We start from the raw sequence: 20,866 nt of genomic DNA, 5'->3' as shown, positions 1-20,866 counted from the left end.
TTGAACTCACAACCTCGGCATAGCTTAGCATATACTGACATATAAGTGCCATGCGCTAACCTATTACGCCATTGGAGCATGTTCCTGTAATGATCCATGTTAATCTTGCCCCAATTGCCCTCCAACTCTGCTCTTTTAATCTCTGACATCCAAGTTAGATCATTTTCCCATTACTCCTTTTAACCCCTTTTCTTTTTTTTCTGCCTCAGATCTGTTTCATACTGTACATTGAATGTGGTTAACAAAAAGTATTTCTCGTCATTGTTCAAAAACCCAATAGAAGCAACATTTTACAAAGATAATGTTGTTTAAACAATGTGTACAAACAAGTCATGTATTTCTTTTTATGAAAATGTTCTCATGGTTATTTAGTTCATATTGGTCATCATTCATTAGTGAGTGTTACCTATATCCGCTCAAGAGCCATCTGTGTGACTGTATTCAGTACTACCAGCTATGTAGTCATGGCTGAGTGGACTTGAAATCCATTGGGGTTTCCCCGCGCAGGTTCAAATCCTGCTGACTACGTTGACTTTTTCAGTGTTAACGTGTTATTAAAAACTTCACTGCACTTTGCATTTTGTTTGTATCTGCTTGGCAAAGCAATCTTTACTTACTGGAATATGTGGCACACTAAAGAAGAAAACACTCTGAATTCATCAAACATTTTACAAGTTATACATTTTAGGGTGCTGCTGGCTGTAAAACATTTAATAAAGAACTCCATTTCAATAAATGCATTGTCTTCTATTGATAAGTATCTCTATGCTGCAACATAGTGCTAAGAGGTCATTTGTGTGCAATACTTTGCACAACATAAAATAGAGGAGAAACGGCTTACCCCTACAGAAATAACTTAAGGTGACAAAGGATAATGAGCACTTTAGTGTGAGAGTGAGGGAATTCTTCCACTTTATAATTACAGATAATATTTGAATTCTTCTTAAGGACTGTGCTAAGTACTGCATGTATTGAGATGTGTACATTCTTTACATTCTGCCAAAACTATATTGTTTAAATTTAATGGGAATAATCAATGTTATAGTTCAACTGCTTATCACACTTCAGCACAAATAGCTTTTTGTTATGAAAAAGCATTTGTAATGTTTTATTGTTATCATTCACAAAAGATAAGCATGGCTTTCTAAACCTGGTGAAGAAATAAACAACTTAGCATGAATTTTACTGAAAAATGATCATTAATGTACTGTAATAATTGTACTGTAACTTCCTGAAGTTTACAGAAAATTAAGAAATTAATCAAATGTAAACTTTATGGAATCTTTTGTGAAACAGAATGATTCTCATTAAGAACAAATGTACTTTGTAATTTGAAATTAAATTCAGAGACAGAACATTTTATATTAAAATCAGATTTATTTTTTGGGGGGTTCAATATGATATTATAGGGGTTCTGTATGTTTCTGTCTTGCAGATTAACAATATTGAATACCTAATTCTTGGACATGTTTATTTTGTTGATACTTTTGCCATAATCTGCATATTGATAGTTCCCTCTAGATATCCAAGAGATCAATGTTGGTATCCCTCCACCCTTTGTATGTCAAAATTGATCAAAAGCAGAAAAAAAACAAGATAAATGCTGCACACCAAAAACTGAAAACTCTAACTGATACTTGCTGTTACTGGTGCTCTTGATCCAGGGGAGTCCCTGTGAATGACAGACTCCAAAGTCAGCAAAAAAACCAGAGGGTTCAGGGCTCTACGGATTTAAAGAATTTATTAAATCAAATACACAACGTTTCAACCATCAAAAAGTGGTCTTTCTCACTTGAGAAACACCACTTTTTGATGGTTGAAACGTTGTGTATTTGATATAATAAATTCTTTAAATCCGTAGAGTCCTGAACCCTCTGTTTAAAATTGATCAAAAGACATGAGTTTTTGAGTGAGTTGCAAAGTTCAAATGTGTTGGAATATTTTATTCTATGCTTAAGGCATTTAAAATATCTTTAATATTAACATCAAGCCTTGTTCCTTCATATTTACTTTAACTGTGTTACTCAAATCTTCAATGTGGTTTTAGCATGTTTTCCTTTAGCTTGCTATGTAATTGGCAAAAAAAGAAGATTCTTTATTCCTCTTCTATGTTGTCAGTTATGATTGCCCACTCTGATAAAGCATAAAGCATAAAGCAAGTAAAACTGAAAGAAAAGGTGGTCGTACATGCAAAACTTCTTTCAGCACTCTTGGTTTCTACCACATACAAGATCCACTCACCTATAGCAATAAGAGAATTTATTCAATTGAAGACTCTGGTGAAATAGCATGGGGTTGTGCTACAGTGAGGATTAACTCTTAAGAGGGATTTATACTTGTTTGGATTTAAAAACAAAACATAGAAAGCTTTTGTTCCACCACCGCCATTCAGGTGCAAATTGTGTTTGAAAAAATATTTCAGGCTTGATTGAAAGGTAGAATGTGACTTTGCTAGGGTGAATTTTAACTCTTAATGGGGTTTTGTATTGAGTTTAGATTTGTTTATTAATCATTCTCAGGGGGTAGGAGGAGGAAATGTAATAACAACAGATTATGAGAGAGGTGAGAAGTGGTTTACATATGGTGAGCAAGATACGAATGTGAGAGGTGAATAGTTGGGTTAAGAAGGGGGATAGGCTGACCCCTACTTAGTACAGATAGACAGGATGCTCATTAAAGATTGCCTTTTTAGGATATATACATCTGGAAATATATGTATCCTCTAGACCCAAATAATGGGTAGCATTGGCTCCACTGGTGTATTTTGGTTTGAAAAAAGGAAGAATTTGCTTGGACAGCTCTCATTTTTTTATTTTTTTAAATCATACATCATCAATTACCAATATCTTCTTGCCCACATTGAGACACCTATTGAATTTGATTGCTTTACATGCGCTCCAATGTAAGCCAAATAGCAAAATGTGGAAATGTTGTTTTTAATGTAAAAGATTACATTTTACAATTTACATCCATAGGCCTTTTATTTAATATTGTATACATTCAAACAATGCTATTGGTTGATGAAACAAAAAAAGGGTTTGCTTCAGGTGAGGCTTGAACTCACAACCTCGGCATAGCTTAGCATATACTGACATATAAGTACTGTGCGCTAACCGATTACGACACTGGAGCATGTTCCTGTAATGATCCATCTGCTTCTTGCCCCAATTGCCCTCCAACTCTGCTCTTTTAATCTCTGACATCCAAGTTAGATCATTTTCCCATTACTCCTTTTAACCCCTTTTCTTTTTTTCTGCCTGAGATCTGTTTCATACTGTACATTGAATGTGGTTAACAAAAAGTATTTCTCGTCATTTTTCAAAAACCCAATAGAAGCAACATTTTACAAAGATAATGTTGTTTAAACAATGTGTACAAACAAGTCATGTATTTCTCTTTATGAAAATGTTCTCATGGTTATTTAGTTCATATTGGTCATCATTCATTAGTGAGTGTTACCCATATCCGCTCAAGAGCCATCTGTGTGACTGTATTCAGTACTACCAGCTATGTAGTCATGGCCGAGTGGTTAAGGCGATGGACTTGAAATCCATTGGGGTTTCCCCGCGCAGGTTCAAATCCTGCTGACTACGTTGACTTTTTCAGTGGTAACGTGTTATTAAAAACTTCACTGCACTTTGCATTTTGTTTGTATCTGCTTGGCAAAGCAATCTTTACTTACTGGAATATGTGGCACACTAAAGAAGAAAACACTCTGAATTCTTCAAACATTTTCCAAGTTATACATTTTAGGGTGCTGCTGGCTGTAAAACATTTAATAAAGAACTCCATTTCAATAAATGCATTGTCTTCTATTGATAAGTATCTCTATGCTGCAACATAGTGCTAAGAGGTAATTTGTGTGCAATACTTTGCACAACATAAAATAGAGGAGAAACGGCTTACCCCTACAGAAATAACTTAAGGTGACAAAGGATAATGAGCACTTTAGTGTGAGAGTGAGGGAATTCTTCCACTTTATAATTACAGATAATATTTGAATTCTTCTTAAGGACTGTGCTAAGTACTGCATGTATTGAGATGTGTACATTCTTTACAGTCTGCCAAAACTATATTGTTTAAATATAATGGGAATAATCAATGTTATAGTTGAACTGCTTATCACACTTCAGCACAAATAGCTTTTTGTTATGAAAAAGCATTTGTAATGTTTTATTGTTATAATTCACAAAAGATAAGCAGTGCTTTCTAAACCTGGTGAAGAAATAAACAACTTAGCTTGAATTTTACTGAAAAATGATCATTAATGTACTGTAATAATTGTACTGTAACTTCCTGAAGTTTACAGAAAATTAAGAAATTAATCAAATGTAAACTTTATGGAATCTTTTGTGAAACAGAATGATTCTCATTAAGAACAAATGTACTTTATACTTTGATATTAAATTCAGAGACAGAACATGTTATATTAAAATCAGATTTATTATTTGGGGGGGTTCAATATGATCTTATAGGGGTTCTGTATGTTTTTGTCTTGCAGATTAACAATATTGAATACCTAATTCTTGGACATGTTTATTTTGTTGATACTTTTGCCATAGTCTGCATATTGATAGTTCCCTCTAGATACCCAAGAGATCAATGTTGGTATCCCTCCACCCTTTGTATGTCAAAATTGATCAAAAGCAGAAAAAAACAAGATAAATGCTGCACACCAAAAACTGAAAACTGTAACTGAAACTTGTTGTTACTGGTGCTCTTGATCCAGGGGAGTCCCTGTGAATGACAGACTCCAAAGTCAGCAAAAAAAACAGAGGGTTCAGGGCTCTACGGATTTAAAGAATTTATTAAATCAAATACACAACGTTTCAACCATCAAAAAGTGGTCTTTCTCACTTGAGAAAGACCACTTTTTGATGGTTGAAATGTTGTGTATTTGATATAATAAATTCTTTAAATCCGTAGAGCCCTGAACCCTCTGTTTAAAATTGATCAAAAGACATGATTTTTTGAGTGAGTTGCAAAGTTCAAATGTGTTGGAATATTTTATTCTATGCTTAAGGCATTTAAAATATCTTTAATATTAACATCAAGCCTTGTTCCTTCATATTTACTTTAACTGTGTTACTCAAATCTTCAATGTGGTTTTAGCATGTTTTCCTTTAGCTTGCTATGTAATTGGCAAAAAAAGAAGATTCTTTATTCCTCTTCTATGTTGTCATTTATGATTGCCCACTCTGATAAAGCATAAAGCATAAAGCAAGTAAAACTGAAAGAAAAGGTGGTCGTACATGCAAAACTTCTTTCAGCACTCTTGGTTTCTACCACATACAAGATCCACTCGCCTATAGCAATAAGAGAATTTATTCAATTGAAGACTCTGGTGAAAAAGCATGGGGTTGTGCTACAGTGAGGATTAACTCTTAAGAGGGATTTATATTTGTTTGGATTTAAAAACAAAACGTAGAAAGCTTTTGTTCCACCACCGCCATTCAGGTGCAAATTGTGTTTGAAAAAATATTTCAGGCTTGATTGAAAGGTAGAATGTGACTTTGCTAGGGTGAATTTTAACTCTTAATGAGGTTTTGTATTGAGTTTAGATTTGTTTATTAATCATTCTCAGGGGGTAGGTGGAGGAAATGTAATAACAACAGATTATGAGAGAGGTGAGAAGTGGTTTACATATGGTGAACAAGATACGAATGTGAGAGGTGAATAGTTGGGTTAAGAAGGGGGGATAGGCTGACCCCTACTTAGTACAGATAGACAGGATGCTCATTAAAGATTGCCTTTTTAGGATATATACATCTGGAAATATATGTATCCTCTAGACCCAAATAATGGGTAGCATTGGCTCCACTGGTGTATTTTGGTTTGAAAAAAGGAAGAATTTGCTTGGACAGCTCTCATTTTTTTATTTTTTTAAATCATACATCATCAATTACCAATATCTTCTTGCCCACATTGAGACACCTATTGAATTTGACTGCTTTACATGCGCTCCAATGTAAGCCAAATAGCAAAATGCGGAAATGTTGTTTTTAATGTAAAAGATTACATTTTACAATTTACATCCATAGGCCTTTTATTTAACATTGTATACATTCAAACAATGCTATTGGTTGATGAAACAAAAAAAGGGTTTGCTTCAGGTGAAGCTTGAACTCACAACCTCGGCATAGCTTTGCATATACTGACATATAAGTACCGTGCGCTAACCGATTACGCCACTGGAGCATGTTCCTGGAATGATACATCTTCTTCTTGCCCCAATTGCCCTCCAACTCTGCTCTTTTAATCTCTGACATCCAAGTTAGATCATTTTCCCATTACTCCTTTTAACCCCTTTTCTTTTTTTCTGCCTGAGATCTGTTTCATACTGTACATTGAATGTGGTTAACAAAAAGTATTTCTCGTCATTTTTCAAAAACCCAATAGAAGCAACATTTTACAAAGATAATGTTGTTTAAACAATGTGTACAAACAAGTCATGTATTTCTCTTTATGAAAATGTTCTCATGGTTATTTAGTTCATATTGGTCATCATTCATTAGTGAGTGTTACCCAGATCCGCTCAAGAGCCATCTGTGTGACAGTATTCAGTACTACCAGCTATGTAGTCAAGGCCGAGTGGTTAAGGCGATGGACTTGAAATCCATTGGGGTTTCCCCGCGCAGGTTCAAATCCTGCTGACTACGTTGACTTTTTCAGTGGTAACGTGTTATTAAAAACTTCACTGCACTTTGCATTTTGTTTGTATCTGCTTGGCAAAGCAATCTTTACTTACTGGAATATGTGGCACACTAAAGAAGAAAACACTCTGAATTCTTCAAACATTTTCCAAGTTATACATTTTAGGGTGCTGCTGGCTGTAAAACATTTAATAAAGAACTCCATTTCAATAAATGCATTGTCTTCTATTGATAAGTATCTCTATGCTGCAACATAGTGCTAAGAGGTCATTTGTGTGCAATACTTTGCACAACATAAAATAGAGGAGAAACGGCTTACCCCTACAGAAATAACTTAAGGTGACAAAGGATAATGAGCACTTTAGTGTGAGAGTGAGGGAATTCTTCCACTTTATAATTACAGATAATATTTGAATTCTTCTTAAGGACTGTGCTAAGTACTGCATGTATTGAGATGTGTACATTCTTTACAGTCTGCCAAAACTATATTGTTTAAATATAATTGGAATAATCAATGTTATAGTTGAACTGCTTATCACACTACAGCACAAATAGCTTTTTGTTATGAAAAAGCATTTGTAATGTTTTATTGTTATCATTCACAAAAGATAAGCAGGGCTTTCTAAACCTGGTGAAGAAATAAACAACTTAGCTTGAATTTTACTGAAAAATGATCATTAATGTACTGTAATAATTGTACTGTAACTTCCTGAAGTTTACAGAAAATTAAGAAATTAATCAAATGTAAACTTTATGGAATCTTTTGTGAAACAGAATGATTCTCATTAAGAACAAATGTACTTTATACTTTGATATTAAATTCAGAGACAGAACATGTTATATTAAAATCAGATTAGTTATTTGGGGGGGTTCAATATGATCTTATAGGGGTTCTGTATGTTTTTGTCTTGCAGATTAACAATATTGAATACCTAATTCTTGGACATGTTTATTTTGTTGATACTTTTGCCATAGTCTGCATATTGATAGTTCCCTCTAGATACCCAAGAGATCAATGTTGGTATCCCTCCACCCTTTGTATGTCAAAATTGATCAAAAGCAGAAAAAAACAAGATAAATGCTGCACACCAAAAACTGAAAACTGTAACTGAAACTTGTTGTTACTGGTGCTCTTGATCCAGGGGAGTCCCTGTGAATGACAGACTCCAAAGTCAGCAAAAAAAACAGAGGGTTCGGGGCTCTACGGATTTAAAGAATTTATTAAATCAAATACACAACGTTTCAACCATCAAAAAGTGGTCTTTCTCACTTGAGAAAGACCACTTTTTGATGGTTGAAATGTTGTGTATTTGATATAATAAATTCTTTAAATCCGTAGAGCCCTGAACCCTCTGTTTAAAATTGATCAAAAGACATGATTTTTTGAGTGAGTTGCAAAGTTCAAATGTGTTGGAATATTTTATTCTATGCTTAAGGCATTTAAAATATCTTTAATATTAACATCAAGCCTTGTTCCTTCATATTTACTTTAACTGTGTTACTCAAATCTTCAATGTGGTTTTAGCATGTTTTCCTTTAGCTTGCTATGTAATTGGCAAAAAAAAGAAGATTCTTTATTCCTCTTCTATGTTGTCATTTATGATTGCCCACTCTGATAAAGCATAAAGCATAAAGCAAGTAAAACTGAAAGAAAAGGTGGTCGTACATGCAAAACTTCTTTCAGCACTCTTGGTTTCTACCACATACAAGATCCACTCGCCTATAGCAATAAGAGAATTTATTCAATTGAAGACTCTGGTGAAATAGCATGGGGTTGTGCTACAGTGAGGATTAACTCTTAAGAGGGATTTATATTTGTTTGGATTTAAAAACAAAACGTAGAAAGCTTTTGTTCCACCACCGCCATTCAGGTGCAAATTGTGTTTGAAAAAATATTTCAGGCTTGATTGAAAGGTAGAATGTGACTCTGCTAGGGTGAATTTTAACTCTTAATGAGGTTTTGTATTGAGTTTAGATTTGTTTATTAATCATTCTCAGGGGGTAGGTGGAGGAAATGTAATAACAACAGATTATGAGAGAGGTGAGAAGTGGTTTACATATGGTGAACAAGATACGAATGTGAGAGGTGAATAGTTGGGTTAAGAAGGGGGGATAGGCTGACCCCTACTTAGTACAGATAGACAGGATGCTCATTAAAGATTGCCTTTTTAGGATATATACATCTGGAAATATATGTATCCTCTAGACCCAAATAATGGGTAGCATTGGCTCCACTGGTGTATTTTGGTTTGAAAAAAGGAAGAATTTGCTTGGACAGCTCTCATTTTTTTATTTTTTTAAATCATACATCATCAATTACCAATATCTTCTTGCCCACATTGAGACACCTATTGAATTTGACTGCTTTACATGCGCTCCAATGTAAGCCAAATAGCAAAATGCGGAAATGTTGTTTTTAATGTAAAAGATTACATTTTACAATTTACATCCATAGGCCTTTTATTTAACATTGAATACATTCAAACAATGCTATTGGTTGATGAAACAAAGAAAGGGTTTGCTTCAGGAGGCTTGAACTCACAACCTCGGCATAGCTTAGCATATACTGACATATAAATACCGTGCGCTAACCGATTACGCCACTGGAGCATGTTCCTGTAATGATCCATCTTCTTCTTGCCCCAATTACCCTCCAACTCTGCTCTTTTAATCTCTGACATCCAAGTTAGATCATTTTCCCATTACTCCTTTTAACCCCTTTTCTTTTTTTCTGCCTGAGATCTGTTTCATACTGTACATTGAATGTGGTTAACAAAAAGTATTTCTCGTCATTTTTCAAAAACCCAATAGAAGCAACATTTTACAAAGATAATGTTGTTTAAACAATGTGTACAAACAAGTCATGTATTTCTCTTTATGAAAATGTTCTCATGGTTATTTAGTTCATATTGGTCATCATCCATTAGTGAGTGTTACCCAGATCCGCTCAAGAGCCATCTGTGTGACAGTATTCAGTACTACCAGCTATGTAGTCAAGGCCGAGTGGTTAAGGCGATGGACTTGAAATCCATTGGGGTTTCCCCGCGCAGGTTCAAATCCTGCTGACTACGTTGACTTTTTCAGTGGTAACGTGTTATTAAAAACTTCACTGCACTTTGCATTTTGTTTGTATCTGCTTGGCAAAGCAATCTTTACTTACTGGAATATGTGGCACACTAAAGAAGAAAACACTCTGAATTCTTCAAACATTTTCCAAGTTATACATTTTAGGGTGCTGCTGGCTGTAAAACATTTAATAAAGAACTCCATTTCAATAAATGCATTGTCTTCTATTGATAAGTATCTCTATGCTGCAACATAGTGCTAAGAGGTCATTTGTGTGCAATACTTTGCACAACATAAAATAGAGGAGAAACGGCTTACCCCTACAGAAATAACTTAAGGTGACAAAGGATAATGAGCACTTTAGTGTGAGAGTGAGGGAATTCTTCCACTTTATAATTACAGATAATATTTGAATTCTTCTTAAGGACTGTGCTAAGTACTGCATGTATTGAGATGTGTACATTCTTTACAGTCTGCCAAAACTATATTGTTTAAATATAATTGGAATAATCAATGTTATAGTTGAACTGCTTATCACACTACAGCACAAATAGCTTTTTGTTATGAAAAAGCATTTGTAATGTTTTATTGTTATCATTCACAAAAGATAAGCAGGGCTTTCTAAACCTGGTGAAGAAATAAACAACTTAGCTTGAATTTTACTGAAAAATGATCATTAATGTACTGTAATAATTGTACTGTAACTTCCTGAAGTTTACAGAAAATTAAGAAATTAATCAAATGTAAACTTTATGGAATCTTTTGTGAAACAGAATGATTCTCATTAAGAACAAATGTACTTTATACTTTGATATTAAATTCAGAGACAGAACATGTTATATTAAAATCAGATTAGTTATTTGGGGGGGTTCAATATGATCTTATAGGGGTTCTGTATGTTTTTGTCTTGCAGATTAACAATATTGAATACCTAATTCTTGGACATGTTTATTTTGTTGATACTTTTGCCATAGTCTGCATATTGATAGTTCCCTCTAGATACCCAAGAGATCAATGTTGGTATCCCTCCACCCTTTGTATGTCAAAATTGATCAAAAGCAGAAAAAAACAAGATAAATGCTGCACACCAAAAACTGAAAACTGTAACTGAAACTTGTTGTTACTGGTGCTCTTGATCCAGGGGAGTCCCTGTGAATGACAGACTCCAAAGTCAGCAAAAAAAACAGAGGGTTCGGGGCTCTACGGATTTAAAGAATTTATTAAATCAAATACACAACGTTTCAACCATCAAAAAGTGGTCTTTCTCACTTGAGAAAGACCACTTTTTGATGGTTGAAATGTTGTGTATTTGATATAATAAATTCTTTAAATCCGTAGAGCCCTGAACCCTCTGTTTAAAATTGATCAAAAGACATGATTTTTTGAGTGAGTTGCAAAGTTCAAATGTGTTGGAATATTTTATTCTATGCTTAAGGCATTTAAAATATCTTTAATATTAACATCAAGCCTTGTTCCTTCATATTTACTTTAACTGTGTTACTCAAATCTTCAATGTGGTTTTAGCATGTTTTCCTTTAGCTTGCTATGTAATTGGCAAAAAAAAGAAGATTCTTTATTCCTCTTCTATGTTGTCATTTATGATTGCCCACTCTGATAAAGCATAAAGCATAAAGCAAGTAAAACTGAAAGAAAAGGTGGTCGTACATGCAAAACTTCTTTCAGCACTCTTGGTTTCTACCACATACAAGATCCACTCGCCTATAGCAATAAGAGAATTTATTCAATTGAAGACTCTGGTGAAATAGCATGGGGTTGTGCTACAGTGAGGATTAACTCTTAAGAGGGATTTATATTTGTTTGGATTTAAAAACAAAACGTAGAAAGCTTTTGTTCCACCACCGCCATTCAGGTGCAAATTGTGTTTGAAAAAATATTTCAGGCTTGAATGAAAGGTAGAATGTGACTCTGCTAGGGTGAATTTTAACTCTTAATGAGGTTTTGTATTGAGTTTAGATTTGTTTATTAATCATTCTCAGGGGGTAGGTGGAGGAAATGTAATAACAACAGATTATGAGAGAGGTGAGAAGTGGTTTACATATGGTGAACAAGATACGAATGTGAGAGGTGAATAGTTGGGTTAAGAAGGGGGGATAGGCTGACCCCTACTTAGTACAGATAGACAGGATGCTCATTAAAGATTGCCTTTTTAGGATATATACATCTGGAAATATATGTATCCTCTAGACCCAAATAATGGGTAGCATTGGCTCCACTGGTGTATTTTGGTTTGAAAAAAGGAAGAATTTGCTTGGACAGCTCTCATTTTTTTATTTTTTTAAATCATACATCATCAATTACCAATATCTTCTTGCCCACATTGAGACACCTATTGAATTTGACTGCTTTACATGCGCTCCAATGTAAGCCAAATAGCAAAATGCGGAAATGTTGTTTTTAATGTAAAAGATTACATTTTACAATTTACATCCATAGGCCTTTTATTTAACATTGAATACATTCAAACAATGCTATTGGTTGATGAAACAAAGAAAGGGTTTGCTTCAGGAGGCTTGAACTCACAACCTCGGCATAGCTTAGCATATACTGACATATAAATACTGTGCGCTAACCGATTACGCCACTGGAGCATGTTCCTGTAATGATCCATCTTCTTCTTGCCCCAATTACCCTCCAACTCTGCTCTTTTAATCTCTGACATCCAAGTTAGATCATTTTCCCATTACTCCTTTTAACCCCTTTTCTTTTTTTCTGCCTGAGATCTGTTTCATACTGTACATTGAATGTGGTTAACAAAAAGTATTTCTCGTCATTTTTCAAAAACCCAATAGAAGCAACATTTTACAAAGATAATGTTGTTTAAACAATGTGTACAAACAAGTCATGTATTTCTCTTTATGAAAATGTTCTCATGGTTATTTAGTTCATATTGGTCATCATCCATTAGTGAGTGTTACCCATATCCGCTCAAGAGCCATCTGTGTGACTGTATTCAGTACTACCAGCTATGTAGTCATGGCCGAGTGGTTAAGGCGATGGTCTAGAAATCCATTGGGGTTTCCCCGCGCAGGTTCAAATCCTGCTGACTACGTTGACTTTTTCAGTGGTAACGTGTTATTAAAAACTTCACTGTACTTTTCATTTTGTTTGTATCTGCTTGGCAAAGCAATCTTTACTTACTGGAATATGTGGCACACTAAAGAAGAAAACACTCTGAATTCTTCAAACATTTTCCAAGTTATACATTTTAGGGTGCTGCTGGCTGTAAAACATTTAATAAAGAACTCCATTTCAATAAATGCATTGTCTTCTATTGATAAGTATCTCTATGCTGCAACATAGTGCTAAGAGGTCATTTGTGTGCAATACTTTGCACAACATAAAATAGAGGAGAAACGGCTTACCCCTACAGAAATAACTTAAGTTAAGTTTCTGACTGTCTCTCTGCTATATCATCCTGGATGGCTCTCCGACGCCTTAAACTCAACATGGCTAAAACAGAGCTCCTCATACTTCCTCCCAAACCTGGCCCTACTACCTCCTTCCACATTACTGTTGGAACTACAATCATTCACCCAGTAGCCCAAGCACGCTGCCTAGGGGTCACACTTGACTCCTCTCTCACATTTGCCCCTCACATTCAAAACATTTCTAAAACTTGTCGCTTTTTCCTCCGCAATATAACAAAGATACGCCCTTTCCTCTGTTGCTCGACTGCTAAAACTCTGACTCAGGCCCTCATTCTCTCCCGTCTTGATTACTGTAAACTCCTGCTGTCCGGCCTTCCTGCCTCTCACCTGTCTCCCCTACAATCTATCCTAAACGCTGCTGCCAGAATCACTCTACTCTTTCCTAGATCCGTCTCAGCATCTCCCCTCATGAAATCCCTCTCCTGGCTTCCGATCAAATCCCGCATCTCACACTCCATTCTTCTCCTCACTTTTAAAGCTTTACATTCTTCTGCCCCTCCTTACATCTCATCCCTAATTTCTCGTTATGCACCATCCAGACTCTTGCGTTCTTCTCAAGGATGTCTTCTTTCTACCCCCTTTGTATCTAAAGCCCTCTCCCGCCTTAAACTTTTCTCACTTTCTGCCCCACACCTCTGGAATGCCCTTCCCCTCAGTACCCGACTAGCACCCTCTCTATCCACCTTTAAGACCCACCTTAAGACACACTTGCTTAAAGAAGCATATGAATAGCACTGTGGATATTCTGAACACGATACATAAAGCTTGGCCCCCTGCAGACGCACTTACCAGAACTCCCTCCTACTGTCTCTATACGTTCTACCTACCAATTAGACTGTAAGCTCCTCGGGGCAGGGACTCCTCTTCCGAAATGTTACTTTTATGTCTAAAGCACTTATTCCCATGATCTGTTATTTATATTATCTGTTATTTATTTGATTACCCCATGTATTACTACTGTAAAGCGCTATGTACATTAATGGCGCTATATAAATAAAGACATACAATACAATAAGGTGACAAAGGATAATGAGCACTTTAGTGTGAGAGTGAGGGAATTCTTCCACTTTATAATTACAGATAATATTTGAATTCTTCTTAAGGACTGTGCTAAGTACTGCATGTATTGAGATGTGTACATTCTTTACAGTCTGCCAAAACTATATTGTTTAAATATAATGGGAATAATCAATGTTATAGTTCAACTGCTTATCACACTTCAGCACAAATAGCTTTTTGTTATGAAAAAGCATTTGTAATGTTTTATTGTTATCATTCACAAAAGATAAGCAGGGCTTTCTAAACCTGTTGAAGAAATAAACAACTTAGCTTGAATTTTACTGAAAAATGGTCATTAATATACTCTAATAATTGTACTGTAACTTCCTGAAGTTTACAGAAAAGTAAGAAATTAATCAAATGTAAACTTTATGGAATCTTTTGTGAAACAGAATGATTTGCATTAAGATCAAATGTACTTTGTACTTTGATATTAAATTCAGAGACAGAACATTTTATATTAAAATCAGATTTAATTTTTTGGGGGGTTCAATATGATCTTTTAGGGGTTCTGTATGTTTTGTCTTGCAGATTAACAATATTGAATACCTAATTCTTGGACATGTTTATTTTGTTGATACTTTTGCCATAGTCTGCATATTGATAGTTCCCTCTAGATACCCAAGAGATCAATGTTGGTATCCCTCCAACCTTTGTATGTCAAAATTGATCAAAAGCAGAAAAAAACAAGATAAATGCTGCACACCAAAAACTGAAAACTCTAACTGATACTTGTTGTTACTGGTGCTCTTGATCCAGGGAGTCCCTGTGAATGACAGACTCCAAAGTCAGCAAAAAAAACAGAGGGTTCAGGGCTCTACGGATTTAAAGAATTTATTAAATCAAATACACAACGGTTCAACCATCAAAAAGTGGTCTTTCTCACTTGAGAAAGACCACTTTTTGAAGGTTGAAACGTTGTGTATTTGATATAATAAATTCTTTAAATCCGTAGAGCCCTGAACCCTCTGTTTAAAATTGATCAAAAGACATGATTTTTTGAGTGAGTTGCAAAGTTCAAATGTGTTGGAATATTTTATTCTATGCTTAAGGCATTTAAAATATCTTTAATATTAACATCAAGCCTTGTTCCTTCATATTTACTTTAACTGTGTTACTCAAATCTTCAATGTGGTTTTAGCATGTTTTCCTTTAGCTTGCTATGTAATTGGCAAAAAAAGAAGATTCTTTATTCCTCTTCTATGTTGTCATTTATGATTGCCCACTCTGATAAAGCATAAAGCATAAAGCAAGTAAAACTGAAAGAAAAGGTGGTCGTACATGCAAAACTTCTTTCAACACTCTTGGTTTCTACCACATACAAGATCCACTCGCCTATAGCAATAAGAGAATTTATTCAATTGAAGACTCTGGTGAAATAGCATGGGGTTGTGCTACAGTGAGGATTAACTCTTAAGAGGGATTTATACTTGTTTGGATTTAAAAACAAAACGTAGAAAGCTTTTGTTCCACCACCGCCATTCAGGTGCAAATTGTGTTTGAAAAAATATTTCAGGCTTGATTGAAAGGTAGAATGTGGCTTTGCTAGGGTGAATTTTAACTCTTAATTGGGTTTTGTATTGAGTTTAGATTTGTTTATTAATCATTCTCAGGAGGTAGGTGGAGGAAATGTAATAACAACAGATTATGAGAGAGGTGAGAAGTGGTTTACATATGGTGAGCAAGATACGAATGTGAGAGGTGAATAGTAGGGTTAAGAAGGGGGGATAGGCTGACCCTTTCTTAGTACAGATAGACAGGATGCTCATTAAAGATTGCCTTTTTAGGATACAGGAATCTGGAAATATATGTATCCTCTTGACCCAAATAATGAGTAGCATTGGCTCCACTGGTGTATTTTGGTTTGAAAAAAGGAAGAATGTGCTTGGACAGCTCTCATTTTTTTATTTTTTTAAATCATACATCATCAATTACCAATATCTTCTTGCCCACATTGAGACACCTATTGAATTTGACTGCTTTACATGCGCTCCAATGTAAGCCAAATAGGAAAATGAGGAAATGTTGTTTTTAATGTAAAAGATTACATTTTACAATTTACATCCATAGGCCTTTTATTCTCCAGTGGAAATCAACTGTGCCGATATAATGGCCGAAAAAGAATGACAAGGCACAATTGGACAATCTCCTGATCCAGCAGGACTATGCAATGGTTAACTGTTCTTTAAATAGACTGTCTCTAAAGAATAAGAGGGGACTAAGAAGATTGGATATGAGGCTATGAGGAAAGTGGGAGGTCACCCAGAGGCGTGTGTCAGCCACAAGGAAAGGATCATAAGTCAGCCATTTTTTACCATAGCAGCCATTTTTCTGTTTTGCCATTCTGAATAAATGCAGTATGAAAGATGCGTGCAAGATGGATATTTGTGCAATCGCTCCCGGTAGAAATTAGCCCCCACCAATTTTCACAAGTTTTAGCCGCCATAATGTGCTAATAGTTACAGAAGAGCAGTGTGAATAGTAATTTAGAAATTGGTAATAGTTTTTGTAGTAATAGTCAACCTGGTAAACAGAAAAGATATCATACCAGCCACACCGATATATCTCTCTACAAACAAGAACTCCTGTGGCCATATATATATAAATATATTTTTATTTTCTTCGGACCCCCAAAACCTGCACCACTACTTCAGTACGACAAAGTATATCAACAATATCAAAAACAATATAGTAGTTGTTAGGTTATGGACCCACAACAAAATAAGGGAAAGAGAATTGTTATGGGACTGATATTTATCGTTTGCATATTTGTAGTATTAGTTGTTATTATTTCATGTTACACATTTATGTGTTTATCTTTATGTAAAATGATTATGCCTTTTGGTAAGTCAATTGATCACACATATGCATCACTGGACGTTAATGCCCCCATTCACAGTTTCCCAAATATGATATGTAACTCTGGACCTACTGCCACTAGAGTCCAGATACCTTTGATGGATTATGATAACATTCAAATCCAATACGAGACCCCCATATCCTAGAGGTTAATTGTCATTTTGTGATGACAAAAGGGGGGATTGTAAATGTGCATATAAGGGGGGACTCCATTTTGATTGCTGGATAACCATTTTTCTATAACTATTCTGTACTAACGTTTAAGTCTCAGGAACTAATCACATGCCATATGCCATACGTAATTGTGCTGTGCAGGCAGGTCTGAGAATGTGACTTGACCTGTCACCTACTTATCGCTAGCTGAACCGTATTTGTTCAGACTTATTTTGCCCTGTAGAAAACAGGAACTTGTCTTCAGCCATATTGGGCATAAGTTACACAACAATGCATTTCACAACATACTGCCATTTCCTTAACGGCCTCCTAACTCGGTATTGAGCCCCTTTCCCAGACCATAAACTGTCTAACTGTCATTTTGCTGAGATAGACAGACTGTGAAGTAAAAGGGGAAGTATGTTCTCATATGTTCTCATATCTGTGTTTTTTCTATGCTCAAGTTTGCTATATAAACTGGCTGTATACCCTTCAATAAATGAGAGAACAGTTTTGACAAAGCTTCAATGGTTGTCTGACTCAATTACTGTCTTCTCCCGAGCTCGTCCCCCATTTTGTTTTCCCAGATCATCAGCGCTATAAGAGTGGGTTAAATCCTCCGGAGGTTTGAAGTCATCTCGAGTCGGGCAGACGGTGTATTTTCACGCTAAGACGTTGGAGAATACAAGGGCACATTTTCATGGTGTCAGAAGTGGGATAGAAGCCACATTCGGGGTAAGCATACAAGATATATATTTTATCTGTATATTATCCGTCTGTGTCTCCTTGCCCAAAGAGCCCATAAGGTTTTAAAGTTTAGAAGTTTTTTAGAGTTACCGCTGCACCGGATGATTCAAGGTTAAGGAAAAACCATAGAGACACTTGAGTAAAGGACTCAAAGTGAAGTCAGGATTACATGAATCCTTGACAGAAGTATATACACAGGGTTATAGTCCCTGTTGAGAGATAGGAACAAGCGATATAGTTGGGTATCTGCTTGAAAAACTCTTACAGTGTCTGTGGGAAAAGTGTATTTTTTTTTAAGGGGGGAGGAGGATTGTACGGGATTTTTAAGGGATTTTTTTCTTTTTTCTGTATTATTGTGCATGGGCATGTCGTTATATATATAAACTAAGATATATAAGACATATAAAGTGCTAAGTATATCAGTGCGTAGGATATATAAGTGCTGAGTATATAAGTGCTAAGTATATAAGTGCTAAGTATATAAGTGCATGATATTACGCTGTGTTGCCCATATCTTTTTACAGTGCAAAACGAGCTTGATTTTGGTTATTTTAATCAAGTGTGTATTGTATTGTCTAAATAATGGCAAGGTAGTTTTGCCGCATTTCATATGACAATGATAAAAGGATTATGTTTGGGTGGAGATCCTGAATGGCTATGGTTTCAGCCTGATCCCGAGTGGGACATGCATTATATGGCATTATGTGGCCGCATTTGGGTAAAAGTTGCACCTCACATTGATGAGGCTAAACAAAATAATAACCCAAAATTTGAAGAGCCAATTTGGCCACCCCCGCCTGATAATCCCACTTCTGACACCATGAAAATGTGCCCTTGTATTCTCCAACGTCTTAGCGTGAAAATACACCGTCTGCCCGACTCGAGATGACTTCAAACCTCCGGAGGATTTAACCCACTCTTATAGCGCTGATGATCTGGGAAAACAAAATGGGGGACGAGCTCGGGAGAAGACAGTAATTGAGTCAGACAACCATTGAAGCTTTGTCAAAACTGTTCTCTCATTTATTGAAGGGTATACAGCCAGTTTATATAGCAAACTTGAGCATAGAAAAAACACAGATATGAGAACATATGAGAACATACTTCCCCTTTTACTTCACAGTCTGTCTATCTCAGCAAAATGACAGTTAGACAGTTTATGGTCTGGGAAAGGGGCTCAATACCGAGTTAGGAGGCCGTTAAGGAAATGGCAGTATGTTGTGAAATGCATTGTTGTGTAACTTATGCCCAATATGGCTGAAGACAAGTTCCTGTTTTCTACAGGGCAAAATAAGTCTGAACAAATACGGTTCAGCTAGCGATAAGTAGGTGACAGGTCAAGTCACATTCTCAGACCTGCCTGCACAGCACAATTACGTATGGCATATGGCATGTGATTAGTTCCTGAGACTTAAACGTTAGTACAGAATAGTTATAGAAAAATGGTTATCCAGCAATCAAAATGGAGTCCCCCCTTATATGCACATTTACAATCCCCCCTTTTGTCATCACAAAATGACAATTAACCTCTAGGATATGGGGGTCTCGTATTGGATTTGAATGTTATCATAATCCATCAAAGGTATCTGGACTCTAGTGGCAGTAGGTCCAGAGTTACATATCATATTTGGGAAACTGTGAATGGGGGCATTAACGTCCAGTGATGCATATGTGTGATCAATTGACTTACCAAAAGGCATAATCATTTTACATAAAGATAAACACATAAATGTGTAACATGAAATAATAACAACTAATACTACAAATATGCAAACGATAAATATCAGTCCCATAACAATTCTCTTTCCCTTATTTTGTTGTGGGTCCATAACCTAACAACTACTATATTGTTTTTGATATTGTTGATATACTTTGTCGTACTGAAGTAGTGGTGCAGGTTTTGGGGGTCCGAAGAAAATAAAAATATATTTATATATATATGGCCACAGGAGTTCTTGTTTGTAGAGAGATATATCGGTGTGGCTGGTATGATATCTTTTCTGTTTACCAGGTTGACTATTACTACAAAAACTATTACCAATTTCTAAATTACTATTCACACTGCTCTTCTGTAACTATTAGCACATTATGGCGGCTAAAACTTGTGAAAATTGGTGGGGGCTAATTTCTACCGGGAGCGATTGCACAAATATCCATCTTGCACGCATCTTTCATACTGCATTTATTCAGAATGGCAAAACAGAAAAATGGCTGCTATGGTAAAAAATGGCTGACTTATGATCCTTTCCTTGTGGCTGACACACGCCTCTGGGTGACCTCCCACTTTCCTCATAGCCTCATATCCAATCTTCTTAGTCCCCTCTTATTCTTTAGAGACAGTCTATTTAAAGAACAGTTAACCATTGCATAGTCCTGCTGGATCAGGAGATTGTCCAATTGTGCCTTGTCATTCTTTTTCGGCCATTATATCGGCACAGTTGATTTCTTCTCGGTCTCTTCTTCTGGGGGACTGCTGACATCACCGAAAAGAGGCATAGCGTCGGTGGGGGTGCAACGCACTTCTGGATCAAAGTTTACTGCATATGACACATACATAGAGAGTGATGAGTAGGACAGACACACACACAAAAGCATCCAATAGCTTCGCTTCCAGAGAACTAATCCAACCACCAAGTCCCAACAAATCCCATCCGTCATCTCTACCTTTAAACACTGGACTATTTTCCCCAAATAACATAAACTATTCTAGTTGCAGGGTAATGTTCTATCTGTCCTCCTATCACAAAGTCAATAACTTCCCTATGGCAAACTCTTATTTCTACACCCTTCGTAACCAATTTCTTATAGATGGTTCTACAAATGTCTTATTTCATATTGTCTTTTTCTCAAGGGGTTAAATATAACACTCATTTTTCCTGG

General features: G+C 35.8%; 4 non-coding genes across 4 annotated transcripts; all 4 read left to right on the top strand.

Moving 5' to 3' along the window:
* The first annotated feature begins 3,511 nt into the window (after nt 1-3,511).
* Nucleotides 3,512-3,593, top strand: TRNAS-UGA (transfer RNA serine (anticodon UGA)). Its single transcript has one exon. It is a non-coding gene; the product is annotated as a tRNA-Ser (tRNA).
* Nucleotides 3,594-6,577: 2,984 nt separating this feature from the next.
* TRNAS-UGA (transfer RNA serine (anticodon UGA)) lies at nt 6,578-6,659 on the top strand. Its single transcript has one exon. It is a non-coding gene; the product is annotated as a tRNA-Ser (tRNA).
* A 2,983-nt stretch (nt 6,660-9,642) lies between these two features.
* Nucleotides 9,643-9,724, top strand: TRNAS-UGA (transfer RNA serine (anticodon UGA)). The gene has a single exon. It is a non-coding gene; the product is annotated as a tRNA-Ser (tRNA).
* Nucleotides 9,725-12,707: 2,983 nt separating this feature from the next.
* On the top strand, nt 12,708-12,789 carry TRNAS-AGA (transfer RNA serine (anticodon AGA)). Its single transcript has one exon. It is a non-coding gene; the product is annotated as a tRNA-Ser (tRNA).
* The last annotated feature ends 8,077 nt before the right edge of the window (nt 12,790-20,866 follow it).

Source organism: Ascaphus truei (assembly GCF_040206685.1).
Source record: "Ascaphus truei isolate aAscTru1 chromosome 12 unlocalized genomic scaffold, aAscTru1.hap1 SUPER_12_unloc_2, whole genome shotgun sequence".
NCBI lineage: Eukaryota > Metazoa > Chordata > Amphibia > Anura > Ascaphidae > Ascaphus > Ascaphus truei.
The sequence above is the reverse complement of the archived record's forward strand: the minus strand, read 5'-3'. Positions and strand labels throughout refer to the sequence as shown.